Source organism: Cavia porcellus, unplaced genomic scaffold, assembly GCF_034190915.1.
Source record: "Cavia porcellus strain 051 isolate PalLab524CR breed Dunkin Hartley unplaced genomic scaffold, mCavPor4.1 scaffold_5, whole genome shotgun sequence".
NCBI classification, from domain to species: Eukaryota; Metazoa; Chordata; class Mammalia; order Rodentia; family Caviidae; genus Cavia; species Cavia porcellus.
In genome coordinates, this window is record NW_026947488.1 from 67,029,129 (window position 1) to 67,042,180 (window position 13,052).

The 13,052-nt window shown below is 38.3% G+C and overlaps 1 protein-coding gene across 14 annotated transcripts in view; it reads right to left on the minus strand.

Moving 5' to 3' along the window:
* Tfdp2 (transcription factor Dp-2) overlaps positions 1-13,052 on the minus strand; it is a 195,197-nt gene that overhangs the window by 108,848 nt on the left and 73,297 nt on the right. The window lies entirely within an intron of this gene.

The window sequence follows — 13,052 nt, forward strand, 5'->3', positions numbered from 1 at the left end:
TTATGTATCTGTAATATGCAATAAAAACAGAGAAATTAAGTAATTCTACCTAACCAACATATATTGTGAAAGCAGTTAACAGGAAGATTAAAGGTGTAGTAACAACAGTTTTTCCTTTATTTTTTTGCTTTAAATCAGGACCTTCTTGGGTTTTCATTTTCAAAAGCTAATTCTTATTTAACTCTAGAAAGTATTCAGTATGATAACAAACTAACCAATATTACTTGAATACATCTTGAAGATAAACACAGGAAAAATACAAGCAAGAAGAAGGACTAGATGGCATAGGTCTTTCAGGAAAAACCACCCACTGAGAAGTGGAGACCAAGATGGGAGAGCAGTAAGCAGCAGAGAAAACAGCCTATTGGAGAGTCACTGTCCAGAGGCTGGAACAGCATCTCAAGGAAGACAAGAAAGAGGGAGGTGGGCCCACTGGACCCAGGAAAAATCTGAAATGAGAAATGAAGCCCACAGAAAGAATGCAGAGAAAAAACTTTAAAAGAAGAAAGTGATAGCCAGTGGCATCTTCTCCTTGAGATGGGACTCACTGCACAAGAGGAGCAATTTGAACCTGGGAATGCACAGTCCTGGTGATGGTGTTAGCTGGTGTCTCTGGAGGCCTCACATAGAGATGTGGCAGTGGAGGGGCATGGTTGACTGCACTGGCTGGTGGTGAGTGCAGAGGACTTATTGCTCCCATGAGACAGAGCAAATGGATGACAGGAGCCATCTTAGAGATGAGCTCAGAACCCAGAACTGCTGCCAGCTCCCTCTCGCAGCTCCCAGCTTGGCTCAGACCTCCCTGCTTGGATGGTGGCAGCCCAAAGTGTCTGATCTCAAGGAAGGCCTGCTGAGATTATCCACTACCCTGCTGAAAAGCAATTGCTAGCTTGCTGGGATAGATCAGCACAAATCGGGACTCTATCTCCATAGGTTGTCTACCAGTGAAACCAGAGAATCTTGGAAGTGGACTGTTTCTCTTCTTTCTGTCTTTCTTTTCTTTTTTCTTTTTCTCTTTCTCTCTTTTTCTCTTCCTCTTTGTTTTTATGAGTGTGAATATGGTTACTAGGTTCTTTGTGGATGTGGTTCTTTTCTGTTCTTTTTCTATCTTCCATCTCTCTTTTCCTCCAGTCTTCTGTACCAGTTTCCCAAAATCAGTGTGATTCCCGCTTTGTCCTCCAACCTTACTTTTAATCTCTTCCTCTTCTTCCACTTCTCTATTTTCTCCTTAATCCATTTTAAATTTTAACCCCCAAGAGCAAAATTGACACATTATAGATTCATATACCACATATAATTTTCTGATTTGTTTTTCATTTTGTTATATAATCACAAATCTAGTTCATATGGTTAAAAGTGGCAAATTAAGGGTTAGCTCAGTTTGCTGTTTTATGGCTGTGTTTGATGCTATTGGCCAAAATAGCCACTATAGCCAAAATTGACATAATTGTTCAAAACAGCTGTTGGTCTTGATACTCCATGACTGAGATTAACTAACGGTCACAGAAAATATAGCAGCACAGTGCCAAAGAACCAGGGACTAGGCCAAAAGAACAATTTCTCATCTCCAACAAATTAAAAAGTTAAGATCTTCCAACAGACTTAAAACCCAAAAACTAGCTACACCTAGAAGATACCTCAGAAAAGTAATCATCACCTCAGTGTCCTAAATACCACCAATAAAGCAACCCAACATCAGCAACTTACAACATCACCCCAGGAATTAAACTAAAAAAAGAAAAGAAATGAGAAGATACTTAAACAAGATGCCACCCCACATAGCCAGTTCAGCAAGGGCAAACCCAGGGGGCAATGAGGTGGAACAATCCAAAAGCCCCCCACCAGGCCTTTCTCAATTAGAAAGAACAAAACAATTGAATGAGGCTCTGGGAAAACTGAAATCAGAAATAATCTCTCAGATAAACAAACAATTACCAAAATACACACTGTTAGAGCAGACACAGATAAAAAAAAAATAGATGAGCTTAAGCAAATTATGGAAGTACAGAACAGGAAAGAAATGGAATCCATAAAGTAAATTCAAGCAGATATCCAGGAGAATAAAAACTACATTGAAAGTATTTGAAGCAGATTAGGCCAATGTGTGGATATGATCTCAGATATTGAAGACAGGTTTGCAGCTAGCAACTAGGAAAAGAAAGCTTTCTCAAAAATAGCAAGGGACCATGAGAAATCAATCCAGCAGCTGCTAGATGAGACAAAGAGTAATTTAAGATTAACTGGAGTCAATGAACAAGCAGGAGATACCCCATAAATGACATTTAAAAAGTTTACAGACACCATGACAGAAAAATGCAACAAAATAGGATTTAGTCAGATGGAATTTAGTCAAATTCTTCCAAATGGAGAATTTACGTACATCTCTTGTAACTAAGTGAGATTCACCCAAGGAATTCTGGTTTGACGTGTAAAAAATCAATGTCATTTATCATATTAACAAGCTAAAAATGCCCTACTACATAACCACTGCAACAGGTACAGAAAAAGCAACTAACAAAACACAACTACTCATGGACCAAAACACTGAACAAAGAATAAAAGAGAAAGTTAACTTGATAAAATGCAGCTAAAAAAAAAAAATCTACATCTAACATTATCTTAATGATAAACGAAAAAACAAAATAAAACACCCTGATACTTTCCTCCTAGTATGGAGGACAAGGCCAAGAATTCCATTTTTATTATTTTTATTTAACCTTTTACTGTAAGTCCTAATCAATGAAATTAGAGAAGAAAAAGAAATAAATACACATTGAAGAGCCAGGCATTGTGGCACACTGCTGTAATCCCAGCACTTGGGAGGCTGAGGCAGGTGGATTGTTAAAAGTTGGAGAACAGCCTGAGCTACAAAGTGAGCTCAACGTTAGCCTGTGTCTAAAAAGAAAAAACACTGGAAAGGATGAAATAAAACTTTTTATTCACAGATTACAGAACCTACAAAAAAATTACTAGAGCTAATACATGAATTTCACAAGATGGCAGGCCACAAGATCAAAATACAAACAATTATATGCTTATGGTCTATCAAGGGGTAACTGGATATCATAACTGGTGGGTGGGCCTCCATCTCTGGCTCTTTCATTTTCAGAACTTGGGTTGCTTGTTTGATTGTTCCTTTTACAATTATATAATATCCCTCTTCACAACTTTAATGCTATGAGGTATGAAAAGTCTTAGGGACAACTGTGACTCTTGCTTCTAGCATCTCTTTGAGATTTCCTTTCTTTCTGGGATTCAAAGTATGGGCTCTGCAGATACTAGGCAAGTGTTCTGCCAGTGAGCTGTATACCCAGCCAAAAAATTCATGGTCAACTGGATTTGAGACAGGTTATCACTAAGCTACCCAAGCTGGCCTCAAACGTGGAATCTTGCCTCAGCCTTCCAAGCAGCTGGGATTGCAGGTGTTCACACTGAAGTAGCCATTTCTTATTTTTAACTTCTTCAGTTTTAAGAATTCTGAACACTGTTTTAGTTCTTTTCAGAACACTTGTCCTGTGCTCTAACCATATTCTCTTATAATTCTCACTAGCTTTTCTTTCTATCACAGCCTCTTCTCAACTTTTCTATTAGTTCTTCCTCCATAAGAGGGATCTGATTATTTGCTACCTTCCCTCTTTTGAGTTGAAATTTCTCTGCTGAGGATATAAATCAGCAAGTAGATATATGGCAGATTTCATATACCTTAAAGGATAAGCAACTCACCACTCCTGGGCGAGCCTCTTGACAGCAACCAATGAGACATCTCTCCCACAGGATGATACACAGTTTGCAGGAAACATGCATATTTCCACACAGAGAGATCCAAACATATAGCCAGTCACCCAGTAACATCCATCTCCACGATCGTGGAGGAGCCCCCATCTTTACTTAAAGTTCTGCCACCCTTTCTTTCATTTCCTTTCCTTTCCTTTCTCAGTGATCCTCCTGCCTCAGCCTCCGGAATGCTGGGATTACAGGTGTGTCACCATGCCTAGCTTTGCTTATGTTTGAACACAACATGAGGTCTGTATTAACAGTATTTTAATCTTCAGTCTTTTTAATAATGCATATTGACATGCTTTACACAAGTATGTCGCAGTCAGGGATTGTAAGAAAAATTACATACAGGACACATAATTTATAGTATGACTTATGGTTACTCAAGGAGTCAAATACAAAGAAAGTGGAAGAAATCTGTCCACAACATTAAAGACCTAGAAAATCCAACTGAGGGCCTGGCTCCTATGGCAATAACCTGCATGAGGTCAGCTGAAAACCTAGAGCCCACAATAATGACCCACAGATCTGCACTGGGAAGGTCCAAAGGTCAGCAGTAGAAGTTAGAAAATCTGTGCCAGCAGAGTGAAGGATCTGTGCCAGCAGGCTAAGGGTTCCGTACTAGAGTGAAGGAAGCAATGCTCAAAATAAGGACCAGGGCTCCTCTGAAAAGTACCAAGCTATGTAGAGCGACAATGAAGCCCCGAGCTCCTCCAACAATAACAACCTAGCACATATCAAGGAAGCCAGCGTGACAAACTTCTGGAGATTGAACAGCACACATCTTCCTCTCCAGAGCCAGAAAGTGATACTCAAAGTAAGGACCAAAGCTCCCCTAACGTGAACCATAGCCATTTTCAGCAACAAGTTCACAAGCTCCTCCAATGATAATAGCTGAGTTCATATCATGGGAGCCAGCATAACAAGCTCCTCTAGGAGAACCAATGGCTCCAAACACCACCACCACTTAGGAGAACCCACAATGCTACTCTTCCTCTCCAGAACTCTTTTTTACGCTGGCAACAGTTCTTAGGCTCAGCACCATGCTGATTCAGTTCAGCTGGTGTTTAGGCTGACCACCAGTTACCAATCCACAATTGTTTTTAAACACTCCACTACTCATCAGGTAGTATATACCCTGTGTGTAATTAGCCTCAGGCTTACTTTTATTTTAACTATGCAACCTTTAGTCCCCAACTATGTATATACATTCTAAAACAAAGACCTTAGAAATTTCCTTCACTACATATGTTAACATTTTGTTTCTTTTTTTTTTGGTCTTTTTCCTTTTTATCAGTACCGGGGATTGAACTCACGACTGCCTGCTTGCAAGGCAGGCGCTTATGCCGCTGAGCTAAATCCCCAGCCCCCGAACCCCAACATTTTGTTTCTTAAAAAGTATTTAAGACACAATCCTTCTTTAGTCACTTCTCAAAAGTTAAGTAATATGATAAAGAGTCTGAGAATATTAAGGCAAACAAGCTCTTGCAGTTCAACATTCATTATGTGGAAGAGTACTAGGAATCAAACTAGATTCTAAAGACAAAAATATGAAAAAGGACCCTGCCCTCAGGAAGCTCACTGATAAATAGGAAATATAATCAGATTGAGAATTACACTATCGTGTAATAAATGCAGTAACAAAGTACATACAAGGTCCAAAGGTAGCACAAGGAAGGCAAAGAAACAAGGAGGCGCCAAAAAATTCACGGCCAACTGGGTTTTAGAAAGCAAGCATGAATCTGGCCAGTGGCCAAAGGAATAACAGGCAGAAGGAAGGACACACTCTTTCCACAGTTCCTAGTGTACGATAGATATTCTGGGATATAGACTTTGTAATCTGTCTTAGAGATAAGTGTAAGGCAAAGTCTCTAACAGAGGTTCCAGTCAGGTGGGGAAGACTAGTAACAGCCAGATGCATACTTGTAACCCAGCTGCTTGAGAAGCTAAAGCAGGAGGATTGGGAGTTCTGAGGCCTCCTGGGCTCTGCATATAAATGAGCCAAATCCTATTTTGAAACAAAGACAAAACCATAACACCGTAACACCAAAACCACACAGAGTAAAATATAATGTGATAAATACTGTTAACAGGTATAAGGACAAAGGCAGAGGTTTATGGGGCAAGTAGAAGTCTGACCTCAGCTTGGATATGAAGGATAAGCAGGAGTTGGCAGGTGAATATGATGTGTGTATGCACCAGGAGGGGCATAAAGAGTGGTGTCAGGCAGGGACAGGATTCCAAGCAAGGAAAAAGCATCTAGAGAGACTAAAAGAGAAGAAAATTAGAAGTAGCTCTATGTGGCAGAAGTACATGTGTCTGAGGTAAGATTAGAGGCGAAATCAGGTACCTCATCATGAAAAGTCTTTTACGTTGGAGTTTAGACTTTATCTTCAGGGCAATAAGGAAATGTTAAAAGTTTTTGTTTTTTTTAAAACATTGAAGATCTGTTCAGATTTGTTTTGAAAAAACAACTCTATGGCTAGCACAACAGAAGAGATGGAAGAGAAGTAAACCTAAAAGAGCTACAGTTATCCAGGCCTAAAATAATAGCAATGGAGATAGAGGAAATAGATAGGGAGGGTTGAGAAATATAAAAGATGGAATCAGCCAATCTCTAAATGACCTGACTCAAAGTAGAGAGAAAGAAAAAGGAGTTAAAAATGACAACTAATTTGAGCAAAAGGTGAGTGGTTCTACCATTCAGTACTACCATAAGGAAAAGGGTAGAACAGATTTTGAAAGGATGAAATAATTAATTCTGAACATTAAAGGTGCATTAAAGCTATTCAAAGGAAGTGTCCACTACATCAGTGGCTATACAAAAACTGAGGACAGGGCTGGGGGTTTAGCTCAGTGGCACAAGCGCCTGCTTGGCAGGTGCGAGGTTCTAAGTTCCATCTCCGGTACCAAGAAAAACCAAAAACCAAAAAACAACCCCCTCAACAAAAACTGAAGACAAAGATTTGAGCCACAGATAGAGATTTAAGAATCATTTATATACAAAGCCAATAAACAAAGCCAAGAAAACAGGTGAGAATGTACAAAGTGAGAAGAAAAACTAAGACAGAACCTCATGGAAAATTAACAATTAGAAAACAAAAGAAGAGTAAACCAACAAGGAAGAGCCAAAAATATTATTATTAACAAAGGAAAAAGGAGTAAGCATAGAATGAATGGTTACGATATGTCAGGCATACTTGGTACTTTATACACATGAACTCATCTAACTCTTATGCACCCTACAAGCAACTTACTATTACTTGTATTGTTACAGATATGGACTGGGCTCAAACTTGCAATCCTCTTGCCTCAGCCTCCTAGAGTACTGGGATTACAGGCACACACCACCAAGCTCACTTCTTTTTCTTTTTTGGTACCAGGGATGGAACTCATGACCTCGTGCTTGCCAACGAGGTACTTATGCCGCTAGGCTAAATCCTGGGCCCTCACTTCTTTTTCTTAACCACAAGTCTACACGGTACTGTCTTCTGTGAAATATTAAGAAAATATTGTACCAAGCACAGTGTTTTGAGCCTGTAATTCCTACACTATGGGAGAGTGAGGCAAGAAGACTGCAAATTGGACAATTTAGTGAGACTCTGTCTCAAAAAGTAATGAAAAGCTTGGGATGTAGATCAGTGGTAGAGCTTCCCTGGGTTCCACCCCTGGTACTGAAGCTGGCCACGTGGCCCATACCTGTGATCAGTGATCACTGCAGGTTCAAAGCCTGCGTGGGCTGCTCACTGTGTTCAAGGCCAGTCTGAACTACATGGTGAGTCCCTGTCTCAAAAGCAAAACAAACAAAATGAGTAGTATATCTTCAGAACTGATTAAAAAAAAAAAAAGGGAAAAAAAAGAGTGATGTAACAGACACAAAGAATAACAGTAATTCCAAATGAAAGGCACCATAGGGGCTGGGGATTTAGCTCAGTGGCATAAGCACCTGCCTTGCAAACAGGCAGTCGTGAGTTTGATCCCTAGTACCGATAAAAACGAAAAAGACCAAAAAAAAAGAAGAAGAAAAAGAAAGGCACCCTTCAAATAGCAACAATCTCATCTAGCACTGAGATCTTGGTTCCCAACAACTTCCTGCCATGAACTCAAACTTAGAAAATGACAATCTGATAATGGCAAGCATCTTGCAGTATTCAAAAATTAAGGACATGCTCATAACTGACCAAACAAACAGAAGACACAATGACTAGTGAAGTCAATGTGACACAGACTCTGACTGAGCAGGGTATAAACCAGGTAACCATACTAATACAATAGATGATGGATGGGAAGACCGCATAAATAAAGAACAGAGAACAGGAAATTCAGCATGCTGAAGAGTTTTAGTTAACACAGGTTTCAATTTTATTTCCACAGAGACTCATCTTCAAGGAGACAGAACATAACTCTCTACTCAAGCGTGTGCTGCACATAACAACTTTCTTCCAGAGGCTGTGGATGGAAAGCGAGAGGCAGTGAAGAGTGACTTTACAATGGAAAAATCTGATGACAAACACTGCTGCAGCTACGCAAGCTGAGTTCACTTTAGCAGTGGAATTCATGTTGACAGTGCGCACCTTGATGTGCTTTCATGAAAATAGCGCTTTACCTCTGTGGAGTCTCAGTGTCTTTGTCTGTCTGTCTGTCTTTCTCTTTCTCTCAACCACTGATACTAGTCAAATCATGACACAAACATCAGGAAAATCCCACTGGAGAGGTATTCTACAAAATTCCCGACAAGGACACCTCTAGACCTGTTATAAAAAAAACATGGAAAGTTGGATAAACTATTTTAGTGAAGAGGAACTTAGGGATGTATGACTATGAAATGTGATGCTATACAGATGTTTTCTTAAAACAGAAAAGGGACATTAGCTAAAATGAAGGAAATCTGAATAAAGTATGGACTTTAGTTAACCACTTCTCAGTCCAATTATTTAAATACAGGATGACCAAAACTTGAACATTTTTTCATTAGTTTTTATAAGATAACAAGAAATACACAAATGAGCTCAAGGCCAGTCTGAACTACATAGTGAGATCCTGTCTCAAAAAGACAGAAAAATAATTAATTTAGTTAAATTAGAAATTTATTAAGAGCTGAGGATGTTTATTAAGAACAACGGTAGAGTGCTTGCCTAGCATGTGAGGCCCTGGGTTCAATCCTCAATACTAAAAAGTTTATTAAGAAAAAAAAAGATACTGACTGAGTCACATGCTTTCAAAAGAAAAAAAGGGAAACACTAAGAGAAGCTTCAGAGGACTAATGGAGTGAAAAATCAGATTATATGGGACATAGGAATGAATAAGCAGTAAGAATGGATCTATAAATCTTGGCCTCTGCTAAAAACTGTGCTTAGAAAGAACAAAAAGTGCTAGAACTACACATCGAGTTGAAGAAAGTGTTTTTGATTGTTTAAATAAAAGTACAAATCATATACCAAAATTTTCACCTTTTAAAATGACTTTAGTATATTTACCAAATTGTATACACATCTCCAATAACTAATTCCAGGTTATATAATCATCTCAAAATGAAATGATAAATTAAATACTTAAATAGAACGTGCTCATGAATAGAAAGACTTTAGCAATTTAAGAAGTCAATAAAATCAAAGCAATCTAAAGAGTCAATGAAATTTTTATCAAAATTCTAAAAACTTTTATTAAAAATGGAAAAGTGTATCCCCAAATGCCTGTAAAATTTCTAGGGACCCTATATCACTAAAACAACCTTGAAAAAGAATAAAGCTGGAGAATTCACATTCTGAAACTTAGCAAAACTACAGTATTATAAAAACATGAAGATACTAACATATGGCAGATATAAGAGAAGGAATAGAGTAGAGCTCAGAAACACACTCCCATGAACATGGCTAACTGATTTTTTATCTGGGTGCTGGCAAGATTACTCAATGGGAAAAAAACAATGTTTTCAATCAACAGTGCTGAAAAACTGGATATCCACATGCAAAATAAAGTTGGAGCCTCATTTTATATTATATGCAATAATTAACTCAAAATGAACTAAAACCTAACATTAATGCCTAAAACTATAAAGCTCTTAGGAGGTCTCCACGGCACTGAATTTAGTAGATTTCATAGATATTACACCAAAAGCACAGGCAATGAAAAATAATTCAAACCTAAAAACTTTTACTTGTCAAAGGAGATTAAGAAACAGGAAAGAAAACCTACTGAATGAGAGAACACATCTGTAAATCTCCTATATGACAAGAGATTACTCTTCAAAATATATAATATAAGCAATTCCTAAAACTCAGTAACAAAAAAGCAAACAATTTAATTCAAAAGTAGCCAAAGGACTTAGACATTTTTGGTCAAGCCTGAAGGTACACACCTGTAATCTCAGTTACTAGCAAGGCTGAGGCAAAAGGATCACTTGAACCCAGTTCAAGCAGTGCCTAAGCAACACAGTAAGACTCATCAGCTACAAAAGCTATGCATACCAATGTGAAGTATTAATATTGAGGACACAGTAAAAGGTATGTGTATTTTCTTTGTAATTTTCTGAAAGATAAAGTCTAATTTTCTGTTTTAAATTAGAAGTTTAGCCAGGTGTGGTGGCACATGCCTGTAATCCCAGCACTTGGGAGACTGAGGCAGGAAAATTCAGTATGGGAAACAGAGGGTGAAAAAGGGGTTACATGTACACATCTTGGGGAAACCTTGTTCATGGCTAAACCTTTCCACATTCCTCTGTTCTTGCCCTCAGATATAGATACTGGGAGGGACAATTTCTGGCTGATTTTCCCCTTAACAGCAAAGGTTTTTTTTCGTTTTGGTTTTGGGTTAGGTTTGTTTGTTTGTTTGTTTTTGGTCCCAACGATCGAACTCACAACCTAGTGCTTGGCAGGCAGGTGCTTCTTTTATTTATTTATTTTGTTTTTTTCCTTTTTATGGGTACCAGGGATCAAACTCACGACTGCCTGCTTACAAGGCAGACGCTTATGCCGCTGAGCTAAATCCCCAGCCCCCAGGCAGGTGCTTCTTAACAGCAAAGTTATATGTGATCAATAAAAACTTCAAAGGAAAGTGATAAAAGTATAAAGAAAAAAGACTGAGTTCCAATATACAAAATAAAGGCAATTAACTCCCTGTGTTTTCACATAATCTTTTTAATGTTATTATAATACTGCAATGATTCTCAGTATTTTCAAGTATGAGAAATGTTATACAACAATCTGAAAAACTAAGTATGTGAAGCATGGTGTCAGTGCCTACCTGTAATGCCAGCACTCAGGAGACTGAGTGAGGCAGGAGGAGTACATGAATTCCAGGCCAGTCTGGGTTATACAGTGAGTTCAAAGCCAGCCTAAACTACCTAGTGAGTGAGACCCTGTCTCAAAAGCAAAACAAAACAAAAGAACTATGCAGAGTTCCATGGTAAATCACAATTTGAGAATGCTGACTGAGGAAAATATGATCAAGCAAAGATTAACACTTTAAAATGAATCTGTATTTTACTGATTACAACTTCACCTTACTGATGTAAATAAGATCTTTTGCAATCAATCTAAGACCCAAGGTTGAAAACTACTAAGTCCTACAGTTCTATCCCAGTGCCCCAAAGGGCTCATGAGTTCCGAGGTGCTGGAACAAGGGTGCACATCTCATTAACAGACTAATCCAGTCATGATTTCCTAGGTGGATGGGCTCTTAGGAGGTAGAGTCTAAATGAAGGAACAGGTAACTGGAAGCTTAACATGGCAGAATATCTTGTCCCCAGCCACTTCTTCATTCTCTGCTTCTTGGCTACCAAAGAAATTTTGAAAGGCATCAAGGCCTAAAATATCTTTTAAGTAATTTCACAATAAACTTCTATAGAATTACTATAGACCACTAATATTATTAAGTTAGACATTTTGTACTAAAATACAGATTTCTCTAGCATCTCCACTTCTGTGTTAGACATAACCTTCTGAGGAAGCTTTTGTTTTTTTCACAGCTGTTTGTACGGCAATGGAATGTTTGATTCCCTCTCTTTTATAATCAAAAATTACAAAGACATACAAAGGAAAAAAAATAATGAGACCCCAGAGAGCCATCACTAGTGCAATCAGTTAGATTACAAACAAGCTTTATCTCTAATGCCATTCACTTTACCCTTCTTCCTCCAATAGATTATTTTTTTAAATACAGACTACCTTTCTCTTTCCTTTTCTTTCATTCATCCAGGCTATAAGACTATAGGATGGTGCTACCTACAATCTCCCACTTTCAATTTACTGACCTGCAAATTATCTCTGAAAGCTCTCCACAGAGACACCCTGAGTGTGCTTCACTAGTTGGATGAGAGTCCAATAGAGTATTTTAAAGGCAACGCTAGGCTGAGGATTTAGCTCAGTGGCATAAGGGCCTGCCTGGCCAGCAGGTCCTGAGTTCAATCCCTGATACAAAAAAAAAAGCAACTCTAGACATATTATTTCACCCATAAACATTTTCACATGTATCCCCACACACTGAGAGATAGTGTTCAAAGATATCAAAAGATATTGCTGGTTCTTCATTCTAATGCTGGTGTATCAGATTTCTGACATAGCACTCCCAGTAAACCACATGTTAGTCATATATACATACATACACATGTGCACACACACACACTGAGTGCTACTTTGGTTCACAAACTCAACTGGATTCTGATCACAAATGAACTGGAAGAGAACCAGATCAAATTTCCCCTTAATGTCAGCTCTGAACCTAACCACTGAATTTGATGCACTTCTCACTCAACTTGGTTTACAACCAGAACCATGGAAAGAATCAAGGACATGAACCAAGGTATCACTATGTGGAATATATATATTCAATGTGGATCTAAACTTTCATAAAACCTTAAAAACTTTAGAGAATTAGAAATATCCTTTATAGGACCAGGGATATAGCTCAGCAGTACAGCACCTGCCTAGCAAGTGTAGTCATGAGTTTGATTCCTAGTGCCAAAAAAAACCAAAAAAATCAATATCCTTTATAATGCTGGTTGGTGTGGTACACCCCTGTAATCCTAGTGCTTGGGGAGGCTGAGGCAGAAGGACTGCTGTGAGTTTGAGCTCAGCTTGAGCTATAAAGTGAGTTCAAGGCCAGCCTAGTAATGAGACCTTGTTTCAAAAACAAACAAAACACAACAACAAAAAATCTTTTATGACTACAGACACAAAAACTGGAAAGCAATATAGTGACTGTATATACGACATTACTTTATATACCATAACAAAATACGGTATATGAAAATATATAGAAAAATACAAGTATATAAT